At 40.8% G+C, this 24864-nt stretch overlaps 1 long non-coding RNA gene across 2 annotated transcripts; it reads left to right on the top strand.

Moving 5' to 3' along the window:
• Positions 1–7311: 7311 nt before the first annotated feature.
• On the top strand, positions 7312–23474 carry LOC311211704. 2 transcript variants are annotated; one of them, XR_014618632.1, is made up of 4 exons: positions 7312–7375; positions 7458–7510; positions 8380–8478; positions 23347–23474. It is a non-coding gene; the product is annotated as an uncharacterized lncRNA (long non-coding RNA). The 2 variants fall into 2 exon arrangements; XR_014618633.1 differs by lacking the exon at positions 23347–23474 and having other exon boundaries at positions 8380–8623.
• The last annotated feature ends 1390 nt before the right edge of the window (positions 23475–24864 follow it).

Below are 24864 nucleotides of genomic sequence, written 5' to 3'. Positions count from 1 at the left end.
GCAGTACTTTTTTTTTTTCCTCTTCATAGTCTGAAAATCTTACACACCCTAGTACAAAAATATTTGGACCCTTTAACAGATGTGTGCTTTATGAGATGGACCCCGAGTGGGCACAAGGGGAAGCACAGGATGGCTGAAACATTGAAAGGGGAAGCAAAAGCTGGAGACAACCCATTTCCTCTCTATGGGAGTAGGAGAGAGATAAATGGTTGGGAATTTTCCAACATAACAGGTTTTCGGCAAAACATTTCAGTTTCAACAGAAAGACCTGATTCATTGAAATAGAAATGTTTTACAAAAAAGCATCTTTTTCAGTGACCTTTTAACAGAACTTAGGCAGGGTGCCACTGAAACCCACCTGTTACTCTGCTGACTCAGTTGGAGGGTTCACCATACTTGCCATGTGAATCATGTCAAAATCAGAGACCACAGGACTTCTGAACTCCCGAGCTGCTCTACCCTCCCGTGCCACCTGCCTACATCACCCGCTAGGGAAGATGGAAGTCCGTGTCTGCCCACAAGTCATACCTGTTCCAAGACATCCTCAGGGTTTGTAAGGATGATCCCAGTCTTGCCAAACCTCCCCTGTTGGCAGCTGTCCTTTTCCCTTGAGGTTGGACTAAGGCATGAATTTTTGAAATTTTGTCCTATGGAATCCAAATGATTGTAAATCTGTCTGCCATTGTTGACAGGCTAGTCAATTCATGTTAGTATTCTTGCTGAGAAGAAGAATTTATGTCAGACTTGAGCTTGTCTTAGTCTACCTTTTCATCCTTGGATCATGTGCCTTTACCTGTAAGGCAGAAAAGCTCTCTCTTTTCCAGGGCATGTGCACAAGGTGCACTCAAGCTCTCCCCAGCTAAGTCTGCATAATTTCTCCTATGATTAACATTAGATGTACTGGTCTAAGGTCTCACTTACCTTTTGGCTATTCTCCTCTGTTCAGAATGTTTTTAAAGAGTTTACAAACATTTAGAAAAGTGGTGCAGAGATTTCCTCAGCTAATTCATCTGAGGCACTTAATGCAAATTACTGAGGTGTTGTTTTGACTCATCAGATACTCAGTTTTATCTTTTTATCGTTCTCTTTTGTAAATGGTAAAGTTTTGGTTGAAGATGCATCATCAGATGGGATACATCCTGCTTGTGCTTGCCTAGTACACAGAAAGAAAAGCTAATACGCAGTTCTGCCTTTTCAGCCTCATTACATTTGCATTTCAGGTTCCTCGTCATCACTGGCTGGTGCAATACACTATTTGTACTAGCAAACTGTAAAAGGCTCGTGGTCACTGGTGCCTAGGCAACAGCTGATTTTTTAGGTCAGTGATTAACTCTTTTTTTTTTTTTTTTTGTCTACTGGAGCAAGCTGAATATTAAATTACCCCTTGCCAGGGAACAGGACCTTTGGGTTGAAAAAAAATCATTGTCCTCCATTTTTAGAAACACAGTGGATATTTTAGTGATGTGCAGAGTTAGGTTATCTGTGATAACTCATTGGATGCAAACATTAGAAGAGACTGCTAGGAAAAAAATCACCAAGCGAGGAGATTGAACTTAGAAACCACACAACTTTTACTAGGGTTTTTCTTTTTCTCTCCAGAAAAGTGGCGTTAGTTGGGAATTGCTCTTGTCCTGAATATATGTTTACCACCATATTCAATCTTTAAACTTCAGTCTTCAGTTAACTTCACTTGAAATCTTATGAGACATAGCAGTAGCATGACCTTCCCTCAAGTATTGCAAGGGACAAAAGCTGAGGCCAGGAGATACCCACTGTCTTTGTCATGTCCGATCTGGAAACTATTTTTAAATGGTATAGAGGCAGATACTAGACACAGGATTTTAGCCTGTTTCTGTTCAAACATGAAATAATAATAATAATAATAAACTATGCCATGCTAAAGAGGGGATGGTCTGAGGCAGTATGTAATTTTTAATTCAGAAAGTTGCTTGTCTACCTTTGTCATCATATGACCCATAAAATTAAAAAATACTAATTAGAATTAAGATTGCTGTTCAGTGTGGCTTTGCAGACCTTTGCATACTTCCTGGGCTAGGTGACCAGCCTGATCTGCTTTAAAAAAAAGAAGTAAACATCCATGAACTGAAGCAATAGTGAGAGATAAGAGGTAAATCATTTCAATCTGCTTGTCCTCTCTGCTTCTGAGGCAGAGTGGAAAGGAGCAGAGCTGGGAGAAGGTCGGCAGAGGCTGAGGCCACAGCTGCCTCCAGCGCCCAGCCCAGGCTGCAGATCTGAGCTCACAGCGAGCACTGAGAAATGCTCAGGTTTTGAGCCGCAAAAATAAGAAGTGTGGGGACAAGTTATGTATGCAGTACTTGGAAACTGTTAGGGCAGATGACAGAGCTACAGTTCACCTCATAGGGTGGTTGTGGCAGGACTAAGAGCTGGATGCTTGAAGGCTGCTGAGCATTTCATACCTTAAATGCATTATCTGGTGTTCCCTCTGTAATGTCAGAATGTGACAGGCTTTGTCGTGTTTCCTATTTCTTTTTAAAGACAATGACAAACTTTTATAAATGGAGGTCCAAGCAACTCGCAGTGGCCTTGAATCTCACAGAGAAAAAGGTCCGGGCAGCCCCAGGACATTGACTAAAATCAGAGGGGTGGATCAGCTACTGCTCCCACCCTCAGAAAGACACAGTTCTTGCTGGTGAATCAGGTTGCTCTGTAAGGTAAACCAGCCCTGCTCGTCTTCTGTTACTACAAGCCTCCGGGAACCCAAAGCGTAGGGGGGCCTCTGCTGCTGGATGCTGGTAGGGCCGTCGCTGCAGTGGAGCAAGCCCTGAGGATGTTTCTCCCCAGATCCTGTTCCTCACACGGAGCTGCAGGCAGGTGTGGATCCACCTGCAGCTGTGCCTTACAGCAGCCTGTGGGACATGTCCTTGGGCAGTGCTGACTCTGACACCGGCAGCTCTCTGTTCTCTGCCTAACTGCTTTCACAGAAATACTCATCTTCAGCCAAAACTTGCTCCGTCCTAAACAGCCTCTATTCCAGTAAACCTTCTTTTCAAACTTGAAGTACCAAGTCCCATCGGTGTGTGTGGAACAAAAGGAGTGACGCTAACACAACTAAATATAAGGGCAACTGAGTTCACTTAATAAATGAACAAAAATGCTGTTTTGCTTCTGTGGTTTTCAGTCATGATGTTCAGAGGAAACATTCACCCAGGACTGAATAATCACATTTTCTGCCCTTGCCCCATACAGAATTCCTCTATAAAAGAAGCGGTGTTTAACTTGAGTAGTGGAAACTTTGTAAAAGCAAAGCATTGTTCTAGATAATAGGATTGATGTATATGACCTCTTCCCAAGTAGTTCTCTTTTAAGAAATGTTTCCAATTTGTACTTTACCCACAGTTACTCTCCTTAAAATAAATAAATAAATAATTCTTCCAACATCGCTCACAAAGATCTTCCCCTCTGTATAATCTTGTAGACCCTCACTGGGTCTGTAGACCTACACTCAGTGGAGTCCCCAAGATACAAAGCAAAGCAGTAAAGAATCCTGGCATTAAACACTTCTCATGTGTAAATAAGAGATATTGAAACTAACAGCTATACCAGGTCCCTGTATAAGTTATTACTGGTCTTGAAACTCAAAACTCTCTTCCAGAAATAAATCTGAAGGCTTTTTTTCTTGAGAGTGGTTTAATCTCACAGTGTCATTGTGAGCAGAGCATTGCTTCCCTTTTCCATCTGTGTGATGGAGGGAGCTCATCCCATTCCTCCACCTTGCACGCTCTGACTTCTCTGGAAGAAGAAATGAGCAGAGAGGATGTGTTGTGGAGCTTCCTGTAGACCTCTGACCCGTGGAAGACGCAGATAGCAAGATGGGTGCAGATCTGCCCTGTGCTGCAAAGCAGAGAGGGGTAAGGAAGTGGCTGTGCATATAGCACCTTCTCCTGTATTTTCAGCTGATATTGCAGAATTCACTGATATTGAGTACAGAGGTATCTGATTTACTGGAGATCATAGCAGGAGTACAGTCTCCTTCCCAAAACAGCAGTGACAACTTATAATGTCATTTGTATTCAGCCAAGTCGTTCTATTTATAATAACCCTTCAGGTGACCCAGTCATATACTTGGTGCAGCACTTCTAAAGAAGGCGATTACTGTCTGTCTTTCCAGTGTATGAAGTAGTGCACTATATAAATAGTGCAGCTTAACTACCATCTATTTAGACTGTCAGTTAGGATCAGGTAGTGTTTATAAACTCTGGATTTTTCACAGTTTTTATCCAGGACTTTTCAAATTTGAATCAGGCTGAAATTTGGCATGTAAGCTGTCAGCACAGATGCTAATTTTATTCCAAAAAGAGTGTGTTAAAGCTATTAAAGGTGTCAAATGGCTTATTTATGCAATAGTTGCAGATGTCTTAGTTTTTTGGCTCTTTTAACTGTACAAAAGCTTACTGTAGCACCTTCTTCCCTCCCTCCATTCTCTGACCTTACAGCCTTGATCAGTGAGGAATAAGATGACAGGTAATAATAACCCAAGGGCAGTGTCCCCTGACAAAATTTGTTAGTAACACTCATTTGCAGTGGAAAAGAACTATCCTTATGCATTCACTGTAAGGGGAAAAAAAAATGACAAAACACCTGAAGTGAGCACAACAATACCTGTAGTGATGACATTACTGACAAAATCCTCAGCACAATGGAGGGCCTCTAATGCTCCCATGTAGGCAAGGAAGAGCCTCCTCTGAGTGATTACTGCAGGGCACTGCTCTACATCCACAATCACATTTACAGAGTATTGAAGTCCAACGCATCACAGTTAAGAAAACAGATCTATGCCAACAGAAGTTACATTCAGTGATCTACAACACTGAATGGCCAGAAACTGCCCCTCACATAATAAACCAAACATATAACCACAGGTGAAGAAAATTGCTCCATTTCACACAGGTAAAGAAATGTCTTCTGCCACATTCTAAAGTTATCAAATCTGAGTTCTAGTAGGCTAGCAAATGAAACCAGGAGATTGTAAAATACGGGACAGAGTGCCCTGCCAACAGTGGCAGAAGAGGGCAGGTCAGTGTAAACGTGATGTACACCCTGCTCACTTTCTTTTCTGAGCACCTTGGAAGACAGGAAGGGAGAGAGAACACATCTAATGAGGACCCATCTGGTCAGGGACCTGCCTCAAGCACAGGCTTCCATTCGTAGCAAATGGAGGGAATGCACACGATTATTTGTAAACATGTTTAAATGTAAATCAGAAGTGCCCCCTATTATGATACCTTGGTTTTAATTAATTTTCTAAATTTTAAGAATACTTACAGGATGCAAAGTTTGTGATGAGTCTTCAGTTCAACTTACTCACTTAATATGATTGTCAAATTCATAACTAATTTTTTTTTTTTTTTTTTCAGTAAGCAACTTACTCTTGTTAGAAGCACTTGTGCCAATACAAGGTAATGCGCATGATTGCTTCTTTTTTTTCTGGCCCTTTTGGGAGGAACATTCCACATGTTTGTTAAACAAAGAGAATTTACCAAAATGGTTACAGAAAAAAAAAAAATCTTTTAAAAATTTAGATTCTTTAGTTCCATTGAATTTAACTAGCCACAAATATGAATCAAGACCAGTCACAAGCTTATAAATTTGAAGCATTTGCTCATACAAAATGCAATATTCTCACTACTCTCTTTTTTTTTTTTTTTCTCCTCTGAAAAATAACAGAATTTCAACATTCATTGGCTATACCTCTTTACGGAGGTATTCATCAATACCTTTTCCTGTAAGAATTACTCCATATTATATTCAGCTACATCAAAATAATAGGTAACAACACCATATCAAGCTCTACTCAGCAGCCAAGATTTAGCAATGCACACCTACAGTAATCATGACACACAAACATTTTTGTCCTTCCTGTCAGAATGAAGCAATGCAAAGAACCTGATTTAATTTCTCTGGGTTTCAGGCAGCTGTGGATGAGAACTAATTTATGGTCAGGTTTTGAAATCATGCCAGCAGGAGCTTGCTTTTCAAACCAATGCTCCAGTATACTGTTAGGAAGGTCACATATCTCATGTTATCATTTGATGGGAACCTTGTCAGGAGGTCTCCTCCTCTCCTGTTACAGCTGTCCTTGTGAAATAGCAAACATTTTCTGGTCATTATGTACTCTGTGAATTATTTATTTAAAAGCTTATTTACAGAAAACTCAGGGATCCACTTTCTTAACACTACAGCCCTAGAGGTTGAGTCAAATCATGTCTGTTAAAAAAAAAAACACCTCAGTATACAAATCTGAGTGGTTTTTAACAATTTCAAAATGATAAATTAATTTTACATTTAAAAAAAATAAAAAGAAAATAATAAATATCAAGCCCACAAGGGATTCTTCTTTATAAATCCTTTGCTTTTGAAAAGATAAAAGAAAAATTAAAAATTGCAATTTTTTTTCCCTAACATTTTTCCTAACAGGACAGCTTTCTAGCTCCCAAGAATTTCTTTTTTACCCGTCTTCAAATGAGACTAATATAAGCTGGGGTTTTCCTTTGTAAGTAATTCATCCTGCTGATAGACAGCAGAGGCTGTCTGTTCATGAATGATTTCAGGTAACACAAACCAGCTCTGGTGTTGAAAGAAGCTGTCTACCTTCCCCACCTTCCAGCTACTTGCTTTCATCCCACCACTTCCCTTCCCTTGTGTTTCCAGAGATGTTTTTTGTGGTCACCCGGAGATCCGGCTATGCTGTGACAAGGGGAAAACCAAAGAAAGTTGGTAGACCATTCATGAAAAAACATCCCAGTGCTGGGAGGGCCAGCAACAGGGCTGAGCACAGTGGTTCTGCTGTGCCAGTCAGGCACCAGCCCCAAGGCTGGTGTTCACCCCATTGATGTAGGTGTGGTACAGGAAAGGGCATCAAAATTGACCTGGGAGGGACGCTCAAACAGGGACCCCTTCAACTGGGATTTGGACTCCAAATTTACTTCTGGTGCCCAGCTGCCTGCAGCACAGGACGGGAATGCTTACATAGGTAGCATATTGTGAGAACTGCCCAAAAAAGGTACAGTGAATATTTTTTGCTTGTGGTGTGATTTGAGACATGACATAGCACAGCAAGCTTCCAGGACAAAGAATGTGATCCGAGTAGGTATCTGATATAATTAAGGATGTATGACTTAAGTACCAGCTCATGGCAGCAGTCTGAAGTGTTTCCATTGGACTGAGATACAACATTGTGGTTTTGCTTCCCATCTAGGGAATTGCAATATGTGCTAAAAATACTGTTGAGCACATGGAAATACAGAGTGTTATCACATGTGGAGGGGGAGAGGGAATGTCAGTCCCAGTAGAAGCACCCACTGAAGAGGGACAACTTAGCACCGAACACTTTAAGGTGAGCCTTTTTTTTGTTGCCAGCAAGGTAAGCTGGGACTAGGTTGCCATCTTTATCCCTCCCTCTCCTTTGTCCCTCACAGGATGATACATGATCTGTTTGGAAGCGAGTCATAAGTAAATAAAACACATAAAGGTAAGCATGTGCACCACATTAAATCTCAGTTTTCTGCCATACATTTTATTTCTGTAACTACTGAGGATGTTGCTTTCCTCCCTGTGTTTTGTCACAGGAGAAGTCTTTTATTATTTAGCTGTATATAAAGTCACTCATCTCTGGAGAAAACATGGAAGGAGATGCTTGATATACCAGGACTGCAGTGACTACTGCTCTCCTCCAGCCTGTGATGTGCCCTGGCTCTGCTATCCCAACTCTGGGTGGCACACAATGACTGTGATTTAAGAGAGCAGCCAGAAAAGAAGGGTTGTTCTGACAACCTTTTTAGAAAAGGTATCCATGACCCTTTTTGAAATGCTGATTACAGAGAGCAGCAGCCACTGAATTATTTAAATTGCTACATTCAGGTTCCACAGTCATATAATCAGAAGAGAGGGAGCAGAGAAATTTATACGCAGAGTTACTTGTGAAGGACAATAAGGTAATAAACAAAATGTTCTGGATAAATAACAAATTAACCAATGTGATTAGATTTCAGCCTTAGAGAGCTATAGAACCAATTCCTGCCCATTTTACTCATATGAATAGTTTCATTAAGAGCAATCTGCTTCTTAGTAAATTGCCAGTTACAATAAAAACAATTAAACTTATTGCTTTACTTCGTTATTGTTCTTCATTTTAATAATTCTAGTCATAACCCTTAAAACTTGTGATTTTACACTCCCATGTTGCAACATACACTTCAAGCTACTCTGCTAAACCCCTTGGTATCCCAGTTCTGTAGGACCGTGAATTTGGCACCCACAGAAGAGGTAGAGCACAAGTAAATACATCCAGGACAGGTGCATGAGGGGGATGATGCAACCATCTATTCCCTCTGCCCACAGGAGTAACACAGCCCTGCAGAGCCATGAGGGTGGATCCAGAAGGTGGGACTCCAGTGAATTCCATGCCAAAATGTTGACAGCATCTGATGCACACGAGAGGTATGCTGAGCACCCAGAACTGCCTGTCCCGCTGAACATAATACTGTGCGGACACCAGCGGGGATAGATTTGAACACAGTAATCATTTATTTGGCATAAAAACAAGACTTATAAATGTATCTGAAAGGTGCATTCCCAAAATCAACAGTCCAAACCCACACAACAATAAAGGTTTTGTAACCTTAATAATGAATTTTGAGAAATTAGTCTCCCTTTTCTTATACCATGAATAGCAATATTAGTAAAGTACTAAGTGATTTTTTAAAAATATTACCTTTTTTTTTTTTGTGTCACATTTTTATATTTACAATGACTTTTTACGCTACACAGAGCAAGAGGTGGCTATGTATGTATTGGTTAAGAGCAATGAGTTTTCTTCAAAAGAGGTGTTTTCCTTTCCTTTCCTCTCCTATTTAAATCTACTCAGGTGAGTAGCTAGCTTAAAAATCATGATCTTTAATATGTGTGTGTACAACACTTACAAAAACCTGAGAAGATGAGTTGGCAGAATTTCCTATGATCTTGTGGGTAACACATCATCCCTAAACAACAGCACATTTAGGAAGTAGCTGCAAGTATTTCCTTCTGCCTCTGAGAGGTGACACTCTAGAAGCCTCTTTTGTGCCCCTTCTTCTCAGCAGCATTGCTGAGAAGGTGACTGGCTCTGTCAGCAGAGCAACAGCTCTGGAAGGAAAGATTTCACTTTACTGCCCCTACAGATGAAAAGGCAAAAACCAGGTAAAATGACATTAATTTGGATTTTTATACATGCTTCCAAGTGTTGCACTTGAGAAGCCAGCAGAGTTGTGTGCAGGCAATATTCATCCATGTTTCTGGAGTGCCTAGAAACCTCAGTTAGAAAGCTGTTGTGCTGAATGTTGTACAAAACTGGAATAAAAGGGCAGTCCCAAAGAAAGCTGGCAATCTGTGTATGATACAAAAGACTATAAATAAATGCTAACAGATGGAGATAAGGAAATAATTTTGTTATAGGCTGCTCAGTGATCCAAAGAAATAGTTTGCAGGGAAGAGAAGAGAAAAGCTTCCTGTTTTCTAGCAAATAGACTGTTTCCAAAATAGGACTTTGCTCAGTATCTTTTTACAATCTGGTTGGAAATTCCCCAGTAGCCTTAAGTCTGTTAAGTCTCTAGTGAGTTTGAAGTATTTCATCCTATACTTCTTGCATGCTTGATGAACTCTTGGATGGCCATAAACTGGGATTTCTGGATGAAGGAGGGTCAAGCAGCCTGTCCTAAGGCTGAATGTGGTCCTGTTGGAGTTCCTTGCAATACACTGGTGGTGCTCTGCATCCAGAAACCTTTCACCTTGGGCTCTGGCATAGATTTTTCATGAGAATCAGTCAGAGGCCAGTCTGCTGTCAGTGTCCATGGGTCATGGCAAATGCACCCCAAACAGAAAAGGTCTCTTGGGTCTTTGTATCACACTAGGGATGACACAGTCCTCATCCATACTGGTGCTCCTAGATGTTACCACAATACAAGTAAGAATAATTGATGGAAACAGATTGCTGAACAACTGGAAGCACAGGTCAAGGACACAAGACATCCTTGCCCCAGCAATTTTCCATTTGCTCACGATGCAAATGTCTCCAGTGACTATCTGACTGTTCCCGTTGCTTGTTCCAGTCTTGTGGGCAAAGCATTAACGGTGATGAACTCGGGGCTCATGTGAGCTGAGCTCACATGGGAAGGCAGATTCCAGACCCCTGGTTCATGTCTGTAACTCCGCTGATGGCACGTCCCTAAATTGTAGCACTGTGCCCTTTAGTTTCTGCTGCATAAATGTAGACGCATTTAATCCAAGCAGTTCTGCTTAAAATTGGTTGGCATAGTGGGGTTTCTGCTGAAAGACGCTTCAAAAGGGAGAGAAAAAGTTAGTGATATGAAGTGAAGCCAAACTATAAATGGTGTGAACCTTGTTTTCCTTTTCAAAGTAAAATTAAATGTATGCAATCATCTGATTTAAAATGCCAAGATGCTTTTGAAATGTATATAAAATGTTTCATTTTAGTAAGAAGACATGCTGAAAATCTTTTCTGCTACCAAGTAGACGTGTGGATGGCATTGGCTGGCAGCCTGTTACAACACAGTACAAAGGGATTTTTTTTTCAAAGACTGCCACAGAATGATTTTTTTTTTTTTAAATTGAGGTCTTATTACTATAAAGTCAGTTGACCGAGAAGAATTTCTCATGTTTTGGGTGGTAATAAATCTTTCAGAACAGTGTTAACCAACACCTTGGGCAGTCTTGCTGGTTCATATTACTTTATACCCCACAATACAGATTTCTGGAATGGGAAAAGGAGCTTAGGTATAAATTTCAAACATTTCCTTCCGAGTTCTGGTCAGCATCATATGACTATGTAAGAGAAATACCAAGGAATTCATTGTTAAGATAAACATGGTAAGCTCCATCTCAGGCTTTAATTTTTTAAAAAAAGAAAACAAACCCAAAACAACCCTCCTTCTCCTCTCCCCCTCCTTATTCCCAACTCAGTGTTCAACAGACTTTGTGAGAAGTCTTGGAACAATTTCCCTTTTCAACACTTCTAATTTAAATGACTTACTAGAAATGAATATTTCATGGCATATCAGGACTCTGTTCTTCAAAGCATCATCTCTTTAGTGCTAATTATTTCAACAAGACCTATACTAAAGGCAAATCCTGTCACTTCTCTAGATTGTCTGCATTTACAGTATAAAACTGGCTTCATACAACAGTTAAAGTTCCTGTTTCTGGTGTTTCCTCATTTTCACTTTTTAGAATCCCCCATTTAAAGAAGTGGCACAGTTTAAAATGAAACAGGGTTTGGAAACCCTGCAGTTAACCAGCTATCCAGCTATGGCCTCATTAGCTAAAAGTCAAAAAAAAAAAAAAAAAAAAAAAAAAAAAGCAGGACTATTAAAATTTAATCCCTACCTTCCTCACTCTTCAAGCTTAAACTGTGTATTGCCTGAGCTTAGACACCTCTATGTGTGGAGCTGAGAAACAGTTTCAGCTACACGTCACTTCACTGTCGTGTTAAAAACACAACAAAACAAACAAAAACCTTCCACCAGTATTAAATTCGCAATTTGCTGAACCCAGAGGTAATAGAATAACCTTCAAAACCCAACACTTATTCAGAGACTGTCATTTGATCAAATGAAAAGGTGTGCAGTACAAAGCTGGAAATATTTTCCATGTACCTTGACCAAGGTCAGGACAACTCTGTGCACAACCAAATTTTCATTTACTGTTAGTGAATGTTGTTTCAGACACACTTTTGGAGGCTCTTGTCACAGTTCCTTCATGTGCTGTGCACACTGAGGGAAACAAGTAAGGTAAAGTCCAGGTTCTTCATCTTACCCTTCGAAGATCCTTCTTCTTCCTCTACTCATATTCAACCTTCAGCAGACTATTTCTCATCAGCTACAACTAGAATAGAGCATTCCTGTGTCCTGGCTTCTGCCTGACCTTCACAGACTAGCTGAGCGTCTAGGTGGACCCTCAGATTGAGAACCTGAATAACAAAAGCCAGTGGGAATGGCCTACAGGAACACAAGGGCTCATGGCGGCAGCCTGCCTACCCCTTGCTGGTATAGTCCTCCAGGTGAGGACATTAAGTGGTTTGGGCAGCTCTGTGTTGACAGAGCAGCCAAAATTAAGAGCACTGCAGTCAAAGAGCAACAAACAGTACAATCAACAGTGGTAATAAGTTCTCCAGGCTGCTTGTTGGGTCACTGGAACAGCCTGAAGCTGGAGAAACACCTCAAAGGAGAACAGAGCTGGAGTTTCAGATTTCCACTGCTTGTCCTTCAACTTCTGAGTGGATGCCCAAGATCAGTTCTGACTTTTTAAAATCACTATTCTCAGGAACCAAACTTCACTGCTTCAGATAATCCAGACAGCTTTTCCCTCACTAGCCACACATGGCCATTACTCACACACACAACATTTTCTGACTGAGAATTGGATAGCTCTGCATGCTCTTAGCTCTTACCGGTTCCCACAGCCAGTCTCCCAGGTGCCTAGCATCTTTGTTCATAGTACTCAGACATACGGAATAATTCAAGTTTTATGAAGTGCTGCATTCTATAAGGATGGAGTTATCATCGCAAAACAACATGCTGGTTATTATCAGACCCTATAGATTTTGACAAGTTTATTAGTTTTAGATGTGGAGCTTAACTAACTCCCATTCCTTGACTATTACAACAGTGATTTTGGCCTCTTAAATACTTAATTAACATGATGAAACAACAAAGTAGCTGAAATGAAAGGAAATGTTGTGGGATTAGCTCTGTATTTAAATGGACCTCTTATTGTATTATTTAGCAAACACAAGGATAAATGCCTGTCAGGTGCTTCTTTTGAGAGAACAGAACAAGTAGGACAATCTGGGGGGACATGGTATGATCAAGATTAAGTCTTTTAAAGGAAAATCCCTCATGACATTGTAGCTGAAAAAAAAACAAGGCATAATATTTTCCATCTGTCCATAAAAGCTATTGCAACGACTTCTGCAACAAAGCTGAGATGGTATCTGAAGATAGCCATTTGGAGCTCTTTGCAGTGTGTCCTTAATGTTTGTATGTATGAACCATCCTGATGTGCACAGATTATATTCAAATGCAAAAAATTGTTTCTCTATTTTAGATGATAAAACACTTAAAGGAGTTTCACAGAATTCAACAGCAGTGTTTACGAATGAGAGGCAGATCACAGTATCTGTGTTCACAGCTATTTAGCTTTTACCGCAGCCTTTCTCATTTTTTTCCTCAGTTTTATCCCACTTCTGTTGGGCTTCCGACCATATAAACTGTATAAACAATTGTACTTCTGTCAGGCTGGTGACCCTGTTGGAACTGCCAGAATCTCACCAGGCTGATAAATCTGTTTGATAGCTGCTGCCAGACATAACGAGGACATCCACTGATGTCAGTAAAGCTATTTGTGAAGTGAGGCATCACTCAAAGGGAGTAAGGATATCTCGCAGTTGTTCTACCTGCTAGGAGCTTGGAGTTAGGGGAACAACAGCAGACAGAAATATTAAAGTACTTTTGTGTGGTTAACTACTTATTTTGGGATTGCAAAACACAGGAAAGAGGTAGAGAATACAAATATATAAATTAGGTAAAGACTAGATGAATGAAAATGGTTCTTCACATGAAAGCTGAAGCACAACAATGAAAAAAATATATTCCAGCAGAAAATCCATCACTACTTACCTCCTTCTGGTAATACAATCATAATTTTGGCTAAACCCATCATAAGACTTAAATGGACTGGAAAAGAGAACATTCTATTTTGCAACTGTTAAAAACAATTGAATATGGTGTTAACTTCTCCATTGGTTTTGGCAGCAAGTCCTTTCTCCTTTAAACTCCTATGTACACACTTTCTATGCTTTTGTAATAGGGACTTTAAAAATACATTAATTTGGCTTGGTTTGTGTGGGAATGACGCAATCTGGACAATGTGGAGAGCAGTGTTTGAAAGACATTATTTGCAAGGTTGTACTGAGTGACAGCGGCACTTGGATCTGTCAAAAGTCTGAAACGTTCACTTGCTCTGGAAAAGAGGGGGACAAAAGGAAAGGAGGTGATGCTGGTCACTGGGCTGCTGCTCCAGCTGCAGCTCCCGAGTCCTACTGGCACATGGCCAGATTTGTGGGGCAGGCACAGAGCACACCAGCTTTGTCTGTCAGCAGAAACCCCAGAACAGATCTGATACAGAGCAACAATGACTCTCATTTCATCTGCGCTGCTTAGTAAACAAGCTTGCTTAACTAATTTTTCTTTAATCATATTTTGAACTAAAATAATTCTTGCTTCAGTGAAATTGGAATAAGAGGAATCTTCTAAAAGCATGAACAACTGATAAGACGTGAATAAAAGAACTTCCATGTGCATGTGATTATTATAAATGTGACTTTTCTTTTGAATAGAGTACTGTAAACAAATACATAATTCAGTTTATTAACTGAAATTGGCTGAATTGCCATTTGAAAATAAGATACACATGTTGGCAATTACGGTACTTCACTACGGGTTAGGTCTTTTGAAAGCACAGTTCGTATGTTTGTCCTGTAGAAATCATAGCCTTTTTGGCTTGCCTCAGTATAATATTTTCAGAAGCTTTTTATTATTATTATTATTTTATATATATATACACACACATACACAAGACTGACTACTGAGCCATACTGAGACCTGGGAGAGCAGATTTAGGATCTATCAGTTGCATGGTTTGGGGTAGCAGTTGGAAAGGTAGATTTCTTTCTTCTTATTTTTGCAAGAGCTTTGAGATAAGGGCTTCTCCACTCAGTGCTAAGAAAGAGAGGTCTTGATAACAGCAGCAGCTGGCATTCAGGGCACTCGTGAGATGACCGGGCCAAGCTCTTGCTCCCTTGCTTCACCCAGGGCTTGTTGCCTTGCTGGTGTGTAGGCCTTGAGCCCAAGGCCACTGGCCATTTTAGAGCAAGCTTGTCTCAGTGACAGCTTTCTCCTTCTGGCATACAACAAAAACATGAATTCAGTGCTTCATGTGGGTTGCTGTGTGCTGGGATGTACTAGTTAGAGTGGAGGGAGCAAGTGAGGTCCTAAGGAAAGGAGTAGTGATACAGGCCTGAACCAGAGCACCGTATTCAGCCCAAACAAATGGCTGTTGTTGCAGAGTTTGGACAGATGGCTGGCAAAAACAGCCAGAGGCAATTCAAAGATAATATTCATGTGATGTCCCACTTCCCCATGTTAAGGAAATGCATGTTAATCCACGACTGGCATCAATCCAGCGCTAGGCTAGGACATTAGAAGGGCACAGACAGCAAGCAGGGACATGTCTGCCTGGAGATGATTATTCACTCTCACAATACAAGGTCTTTCTGTAGCAGAAGTAGGGAGAAAAAAAAAAAAAAAAAAAAAAAAAAAAAAAAAAAAAAAAAGAGGAATTTAATTATGTTTTTTTCTTCCCCTTTTTTACCCTGTAAAATTAAATTGTTGAACTGACTGTTGCAGAGTGGTAGGTCATAAGCCTAAACAGACTAATAAGAAATTAAAATATATATATAAGTCTGAGACTACTGAGCCTGATAGCCTGATTGCAATCTTGGATACAGAAACTTCTCAAACTACCAAAAGATGTATCAGGAGAAGACCATGTAGGACTTCTGGCCTTTGCCCATAAGAACTTACATGCTGTTTGCCCTTCCTGCATCACCTCAGCAAGAATGCAACTGTAGGTTTTTCAGCAAGCCAAATCATGCTTCAGATGTCAGATTTGGTAAGTAATGTTCAAGCCGATAACTGAACGTGAAGAGCTATCCACCTCCCCACCACAAAACAAAAACCTTTCTGTCTGCCTTCACTCCCACCACTGGCCCAGAGTGTCTCAGCAGCACAAGTGTCTTCCATTTGATGAAAAGGGGAACCTTTATGGAAGCACCATATTTCTGGAAAATGCTTGAAATCTCTCCTTCACTGGCAGCAGGAGGTCAGGCAGCAGCTGGGCTGTGGCTGAGCTTTGGTCCTGCTTCCCAAGGCCTGGTGACAACACGGGCTGCACTGGTGGAGCTTCTATGTATACCCTGCTTTGTGCCGAGCAGCTCTTTTGCCATGGGCAGAAACCCAGGCCTCAAGCCTCTGCTCCAGGCCTGTGGCAATTTCCAACACATCCAAGCAATGATGAGAAAGCACTCTGCAGGCATTATTGAAGCAATAAACCTTGAGCGTTATCAATCCCATGCTAGAATAACTAACACACAAGCAGGAGAAAGATAGACCTCACCTCTCCCTGTCATGCAGCCTAAAAAACCAATGAAGTATGAGAACAGATATGAATAACAGCACAAATAAACCTCCATATCTGATTTACTCCAATACCAACGTCTCACAGTTAAATGAGTTAGAAAAACATGAAGATAAAATGTCAAGTTTAAAGCTAAAGAAACTAACTCTGGCCTCAGCAGACATTCTCATGTAACAGCTCCTTGACTAAAGAGCTTTATTTACTTTAACCAAAATTCACCACATTTACTGTGTGAAGGATCTCCCATGTCTCCTGAAGTAGTTATGTCAGCCCCGTCCCTCCTTCCAGCACAGCACAAGGATGGCCATACAACAGCTCAGCTCAGTGTGCTGCATTTCAGGCTTCACCGGGGGGTAGCAAGACATCAAGCAAAGCCTGAGATAAAATGACATCAGTGGCCATGCCAATCTCCACCTGCCCTGAGCAGGTCAATAACATAGGAAAGCTTTTTTTCCTGTCTTGTGTTACAGCTTTCCCTCAGTTGCCAAAAAATGTCAGATTATTTTTGGGTTTGGTGCTAATGTTACTTTTCAATAAATTTAAATAAATTGTCATTTGCAAAAAGAATGGGGTTAAAATTGAACCTGTCATAAGTCTTACTAGAAAAATCTGTTCAAATTACATCACGTGGAAAAGAGTTCTGGAAATTCCCTAAAGGACCTTAAAATAAAAAGGGAGAGAGATACCATCTAGTCAGTCCTCTAGTCCTACCTGCTGCTCACAACTATGCTAAATGACAAAATGATTAGATTAGTAGAGGTTGGAAAGCATGGGGGAAAGAATGAGGGAAGGTCCCAGAAAAGTGAGTTTCCACCTCTCCCTGTACTTCCTGTACTCATTTCAACCTGTACTCATTTCAACCTACAAAGCCAAAGATTGCTTTCTTGTCTTTAGAAAATGAAAGACAGCCCCACCTTGTTTTGTTTGAGTGTGATTTTTTCATACCAGCTATCTGCTTATCCAAGCAGAAAATTTTAGATAATTGTTTGCTAGTGGCTTCTTTCTTTCTTTCTTTGTCTGTCTCCTCCTCCTCTGTAGGGGCAAATAAAATGGTTGATATATTTATTTCTTGGAAGAATAACAGCTGAGTTGCTGCTATGCCTCTGGGTTTGTGGCAGTTAATAGGTGACACCAATTAGAAATTATTGCCTTGTAAATTGTTTCCATTACCAGCTGAGTTCACATGTTGGAGGGGCACAAAGGTGAGCAGGGCCATGGCATTCAGTGGATTTCTCAGCTTGGCAGCCAATGCTAGCACTATTGCTGCTATTTCTTTCTTCCCCTGAAGGACATGCACAGGAACAGAGCTCCATCAGCCTTCACAGCACGAGTGGTAGCATGCATCTCATAGCATGGCAGCTCCAAAGTGCTGACATTGTGATTATCTCCACTTCTGTGTGTCCCCATCTTTGCAGCATGCTGGGCTAAGCCAGGAGCCAGCAAATGGCTTTATCAGCCTGCCGGAGTGGATTAGGAGGACACCACGACTAAGATTTCACAGGAAGCCCCAACGGGCTCATATGAGGTGGCAGTGGCTCTGGCATGCAGGGAGCAGAATTGTGGATCCCATGGCCCCAGCAAAGGCCAGGCTGCGTTCATGCAACCAGGGTTTACAAACAGCTGTCAGTCACTGTCCAGACACTGGGGACTTAGATGGGTTTTGGCAGCTGGCCCCCAGTAGGCATTCAGGAAACTGGATAGGACCAGGCTGTAACCAGACTGTTAGGAGATGCTGACCTGGGAACTGCTGTAGGGCCAGAGCCCTTTATCACGGCCAGCCCTGCTCCCAGAACTGCCGTGACACAAGGACAGAACCATGAGATGAACACCACCAAAACTGTTTTAACTGACCATGCTGGAGGTGTTTCCAAATTTGAAAACCTTTGTGTAGGGTAAGGGAAATTTCTAGGTTTCTAGATGGCAAAAGCACTGCCTTAAATAGAAGTTAAAGAATTTGGATGTTTAGTACAAGAATGAATCGACAGGATCACAAATCTACCTTATCCTAAATACCTAAAGAGCACTTCTCTTTATTATTCAGGGACCCTTAGATTTTAGTTTTTATATTTTCAAATGGTTGAATCTCATTAGGAATTGTACTGCTGTCATGTGGTCAACTCTAGCAACCATTACTTTCACTAAAAATAATGGGGAAAAAAAGATACAAACCTATTTACAGAAACAAATAACCCCCCAAAATTGTAATTCCTAAGCCACTTTCTTTGATACAGCTTGTGCAGTGCTCTGTGGAAACTTTGAGGAGATCTAATAGATCCTTTGCAAGACTGAAGAAGGCAAGTAGCAGAGGGAAGACACTATCATGGATCTACTATTGACAATTTCTACATAATTCAAGCTTCAGCAACTATTTGAGATTTATTCAGGATCTATAGCCATAATCTTCCATTTTCAGCCCCAACATGGACATTCTCAAACTGAAACAGTTTTCCAACTAACATTGCAGGGGGATTAAGAAAGAAAAAAGTCATTTCTCCCTTACATAGTAAAGTGAAACACATAGTGAGGAAGTCCTAACAAATACTTCATTTTTATACAAAGTTTCCAAGAAAAGCAGAGTGGGGAACAAGTATAGTACATGGCTAAGGAAATGTCTTTCAAAAGGATAAAATGTTATATGGCTTTCCAAGATATCTTAAGCAGATATTATTGTAAAAATGGCCATAAGAAGCTTGTGCTATTGTTCCAAATTTAACTGGAAGCAGAATTTTGTTGCAGTGATGTAACTGTTGCTGTAAATATTTTACATTGGAGAAATAAGCTCTAGTAGTTAATAGAAACATGTGTATATAAATACAGTGCACTGCCCGGGTCAGCATTACATTTCACCTCTGATTCTCTTTTTCTCACACCCTCTGCACATTTTTTTCTTGCTGAAGGCTATAATCCTTGAGAGAGAAGGTAGTGAGGTTCTGCGCTAGCATGGCAGTCTAAACCTGTTCTTTTTTTCAGACCAAGACTTAAGAATTTAATGATTTACAAGACAACACCTCTGCTTGAGGCTTTCTTTCAGCTTTTATTAATTAAAAGTACAGGTCTTTGGTAGAAAGTGGAGTCTCAATTAGATGAGAGGCATTGCATTCTCCAGTATATTTAACATAGAGCAGCATAATAGATGCAGGTTGGGGACCTTATACGCTGCTCATCTCTTGGTGACATCAATTTGGACCTTTTAACAGTTTCTAATGCTTGCAACACTTCAGCATGTTACAGCAAGCTAAAAAAAGAGGAGATTATGCATTCTCTCAGGAATCTAAGGAAGTTATGGGTGTAACTTCAGCTCTCTTTGGCGCTGGTGAAAGTCTGGAGCAGGAAGTATTGTGGAATGTCCCTGGGGAAACTTACAGAACAAAAGCTATAAAGTAAGAGAAGCTATAGATAGGAGAACTGATATAAGTCCTTAGGAGAAATGAATCTCCTATTGGACTGAGAGTCTAGGAGAAGACTGTTTTCCTTCTAGAACTGACAGTTTATTGCAGGAAAAGAAATGAAATACTATAGCAATGATAGGTTCCCCAAGAGCAGTTCCTGGGACTTCTCATGGAGAGAAGGAGCAAGAGGAATTTTCTTTTTGTGTTCAGCCATTTTGTTAGTTATGGCTGCAATGAAAACCTAGGCAACAGAAAGAATTTCTAAACTAGTCAGAATTCTGTGGTTGACTACTCTTTTGTGATTTATAAAAAATGAGTGGGACTCCAAAACTCTCCCTCCTCACCACCGATCGATCCCAGAGGTGCTCTCACAGCAGTGTCATGATAACCCACACTTCCTGCTAGGAAGATCCATTACTGGCAAACATGGGTCAGAAGATGTTCAAAGGAGTTGTGCAGCCCGGAGTCTGACTTCTTTTTCTACAAGTGGAAGTTAACTGGTTAAGCTTACTGTGGAACAATATTTTCAGTGTCCCCCCCCCCCCCCCTCCCCCCCCTTTTTTTTTCCTCTGAGCATTCTGAGCATTCAGAAATTTTGCAAATTTAGACCAGAGAGCAAACAAGTAATTTGACAGCTTCTGCAAAACCATACATTTGAAGTTGGAGGCAAATATCAGGATACTTCCTTGCCTAAACATTATGATCCAGACTGCATCAAGTGGTGGAAAGCTTGTGAGTAAAGCTCAACAGTGCTGTTGTGCCAAGTGGCAGTGACTGATCTGGTTCTCTGGGCTGCAGTGACCCATGGTCAGGCTCCAGTGCCTCCACCAGGGCAAGGTTTCTGTTCCTTGAGCTCGCAGGAGGTGGTGAGCGACCAGCTGCTCTGCAGGCACCTGGCCTAAGTGTAGCTTCACACAAGTGGAGACCAACACCTCCACTTTCATAAAGCACTGGGCTCTGCTCTCTTGTAAATACATTTTTTTTTTCTTTTTCCGCCGCTATGGTAGCAGTGGTGACAGGAGCCAAGATATTACATGATTATTATGAATGGAGAGTTTTAGCCCTTGGGGGGTCAGGGCATGATCTCTGAGTAGATCACAGCTCAGTTTTGCAAAGAATCATGTTCATCATGTTAAATTTCTTTAGGGAGTAGGGAGAATTAGTATCCTTGGAGCTATTTCTACTGCCTTTTTTTAAAAAAAAAAAAAAAAAAAAAAAAAAAAAAAAGTACAGACTTCATTGGAGTAAAAAAAAAAAAAAAAATAAAGCAGATATGTATCAAATGCCAAAAATTTCAGTGTCCAATATTTTAGATGTGTATTCTGCAACAATTCAAGGCTCAGGACTGACTGGTCCAGGTAACCCTAACAGTAATTGCTTAATAATATTACAACACCTCTTCAGGATGTTCCCACATTAAAAATCCCCTGCTGGCCGAGGGAAGAGATAGCAATTCTCCCTCCTGTGCACAAATCTTTAGGATTTTATGTGGACCTAAGCATGTGAAGAATATAGCTTTCACCCACAGATGGCGATGAACACAATCTATGCCTTCAGAAAGACAGCAAATTACATATTTAGACTCAAAGAAATGCCAACATATACCCTAGGGAGAGAGGCTCTGTGTTATGTTGAGACAGCATAATCAATCTGGCATGAAAGAAGTGAGAGTCAGATTGGTATAACATCTCTGCCCATTCATCAGGCTCCTGTGCAACACGGAAAAGTGCAGACTCTGACAAGAACACTGCCTCATCCTAAAAAGGCAGAGCTGTCTGCTGGCGACATAGTCTGGATGCCTTCTATATGAACTAATGCAAACCATCGGGATAGCTGCTTCTGTGTGGCTGAGGAACTGTATCATCTTTCCATCAATAACCAAGTATGATCATCTTTGCAGGATTATTCATGCTGAGTTGCACACAAACGCTTTGCTCATACGCAAACTGTATGAAAATCTCATGTTACAAGAAAAGCCACTTACTGATGTCCTGGGTTACCCTCTGCATCCCCTGCAATGTGAAAGCACAGTGAAAAAAAAAACAAAACACAGTCATCATGCCCGAATAGGAAGCATTATTTCTGCACAGGGAATATAAAGTTGTTGCAAACATTTGATTTATTTTTGACTCTGTAGTAAAATGATTCTGCTTTTTAGTCTGACTTGTCAGGACCTTCCTTTGTTTAGATTTAACTTGATATGACTGAATCCTTCAGAAATAATAGATGTGCTTTAGAACAGAAGCCAACAGCACAGAAGAAGGGCAGCTATCCAGACAGCCATACCTCTGCCTACTGCTTAGTGGAGATGGCAGTGTATCTGCTGATGTAGGAGCTGCTGCTCCCTTATTTTGAAGAAATCTCTTTATTTCTTGATATATTTATAACATTCACATCCACTACTTTAACGTGTTTTAGGGAGAGCCAGATCTCCCTGCTGACGTCAAGAGAAGCAGCTGAAAACAGGCCAATAACAATTTTTAGGTTTTAAAGCAGGCTCTGTGGCTGTGCAGAAAGGAGGAGATTTCTTGTTACAAGCACAAATAAGAAGAAAGTAATTTACAAGAAAGAAAGTCAATAAATCATGTCAAAATTACCCATGTTTTGCTGTAGCTTTTATATTTTGTTGCCAAAAAACGATCCTTCCTGCAGCAAGATTTCCATCTGAATTATTTGGAAATTTGCTTAAGGACTGCAAGATGCGATGTTTATTCCAAAACTTCATTTTGGTCTATTTGCATTGTTGGCTTTTCTCATTCAATCAGAAACAGCCAGCCACCATAAAATGAAAATGAACGTTCAGCTACATCTACCACATCTTACTGTTTTGTCTCAATAAACATCTATCCAAAACACAGTGACATTTAGAACTTTGGCTAGGGGTAATGTTAAAGCAACGTCCGAGTTTTTTCTGCTGCCTGCAATAATCAAATATTGCTCTACTGGCCTCCTAATCCCTCCCCGTGCCCTCCTCCCAGGTTTCTTCCTGGAACAGGGTATTGTGGCTTGAAAGAAAACAACAAATTATGGTGAGGAAAGAAGAATATGCTGTAGTGCTCGCTTTCAGGTGAATAAACAGTGCAACCAAAAAGATTCTGATTGAACAGTGACATTTATCTCTGAGAAAAAGAAAAACTGAACTCATTTAACTCATTTTTATGAGATGGCTGTGGTTTTTTTTTTTTATTATTATTATTATTATTTATTTGGTGGTGTTGTTTGTTTTGTTTGTTTATCATTGCTGGAGTTCCCTACAGTTTGGCTACAATTAATTTTCGATTCAGAGGAGATGCTTTCCTTTGATCATCAATTATTCAGGAAATTAAGACAGCCCAGACATTCACATGCTGGAAGAAACCCCCACCACAAACCTGCCAATTTTTTTAAGCAGCTCATTCAATTGCGAAGTTTTGTAAAAGCACAAGATATATGAGAGATGAATCAAACTACGCATAAATATACCTCTACAGCTAATAAAACAGAAAAAAAAAAAGTTGAATTTTTTAAAGGTAATTTTAAGAATGCATCCGATGAACATATATACAAACAGCCAAGGCAAATAATGGTGGCCAGGTTTGGATTTTCACTTCGACCTGCCATCTCCTACAGATATTTTTCTCTACCAGCAAACCACACATATCAAACTTGTTCACCTTTCTGTCCCACACAGACAAGAACAAACGCTGACACATCAGCATTTCCTACAAGACAGAAGTCGTCAGCTATGGCCACCTCTGCACTTTTCTCCTTCACAGAGAGGATTTCATTCCCCTGCACCAAAACCTGTCAGCAGATACCAACAATCATGATGTATCTAAGTGCAGACGCTCAGCACCGTGTATCCGAGTGTCTGCAGCTGAGCAAGCAATTCATTCAGTGAGCTGAACTCAGAGCCTCGTGCTGCTCGCCCTGAAGACATGCTCCATCATCACTCCCCAGCTCACACTCTTGTTCTGCCATCCACAGAAAGCCTGAGGACTCACAAATGCCCACTCTGGGGTGAAATAAATTGGAAGACACTAGAAAACAAAAGTTCGAGAAAAGAAACCTCCTTAAAACCAGGATTTATTTATTTATTTATTTATTTATTTATTTTGAGTTAATTTAGAGGTGAACATGCCATAGAGGAAAACTTATTTACTCTTCAGTTCTCCAAGCATGCTTAGGGTCCAGACTGTGGTTTGGAAGGATCTCACTCATCTTTAACGTCACTTGTAATGTGGGATTTGTTGGACTGAATGTCCTCATCCTGGCTGAGAAACAGATCTCTTATTTCACTCCTTCCTTTACTCCCTGAAGTTTCTATCATCTGCTCTCTCTGTGGCACTATGATGAGAGAATGCTGAGTCCAGTCCCAAGCAATCATTCTGAGTATGTATTTCAACATTGTTATGGTTAATTAACTTGTCAGATAGCAATCCAGGAGCAGTTGGATATATAGGTCCCTCAGGCACGCTGCATATTTTATCTTTGCCGTATCTCTAACTGCAACCGTAGCTGTGATTAGAATGCTGAGATTCACGTCCTTACACCTCACTCCTGCCTTGCCAATCCCAACTTCCATTTCAGCTTTCTCTCTCTGGCTCCAGCAGCAAAGAAAACAGGCATCGCTGACGGGGAAAGCCTGCCAACACAGCAGAGCGAGCCAATGCTGATCCCTCTTCCAGTAACATGTCCTGGCTGAGCTTGTCCAGACTAAGAAGTCATTACAGCCAAACTTACACATCCCCAAAAACAGCCAGTATCAGTAAGTACTGAAATGAACAGCATTGTTGTCAGAAGTTTCTTGAACAGACAGCCTTAAGATTAATGGAGAGACTGGAAGCAGATTTAAGGGTAGCTTTTCCTCATACAGGAGGGCATTTCTCATGCTTAGTTGCACTAATAATGCGTAATGCCTTGAAATTCTCAGCCTTTCAGAGGCCTGTTAGGGTCCATGCCATGAGGGAACTTGGACTAACTGAGCTGAAAGAGACAAAAAAGGATACAAGACATCAGAAAGGACCCAGCCAGGACTCAAGCACCTGTTCCTGGACTCTCCTTGCTTGGTTGACTCTCAGAACTGGAGAAAACTCTGACAGATACCTACTTCCTCTGCCCATGCACTCTGAGCTGCACCACCTTACATGCCCAAAGTGTCTCAGCCCACTGGGGAGAGAGGAGCTCAGCATCCGGCTCTGCTTTGGCC

The sequence above is a fragment of the Netta rufina genome (assembly GCF_964035555.1).
Source record: "Netta rufina genome assembly, chromosome: 7".
Taxonomy (NCBI): Eukaryota; Metazoa; Chordata; class Aves; order Anseriformes; family Anatidae; genus Netta; species Netta rufina.
The sequence above is the reverse complement of the archived record's forward strand: the minus strand, read 5'-3'. Positions and strand labels throughout refer to the sequence as shown.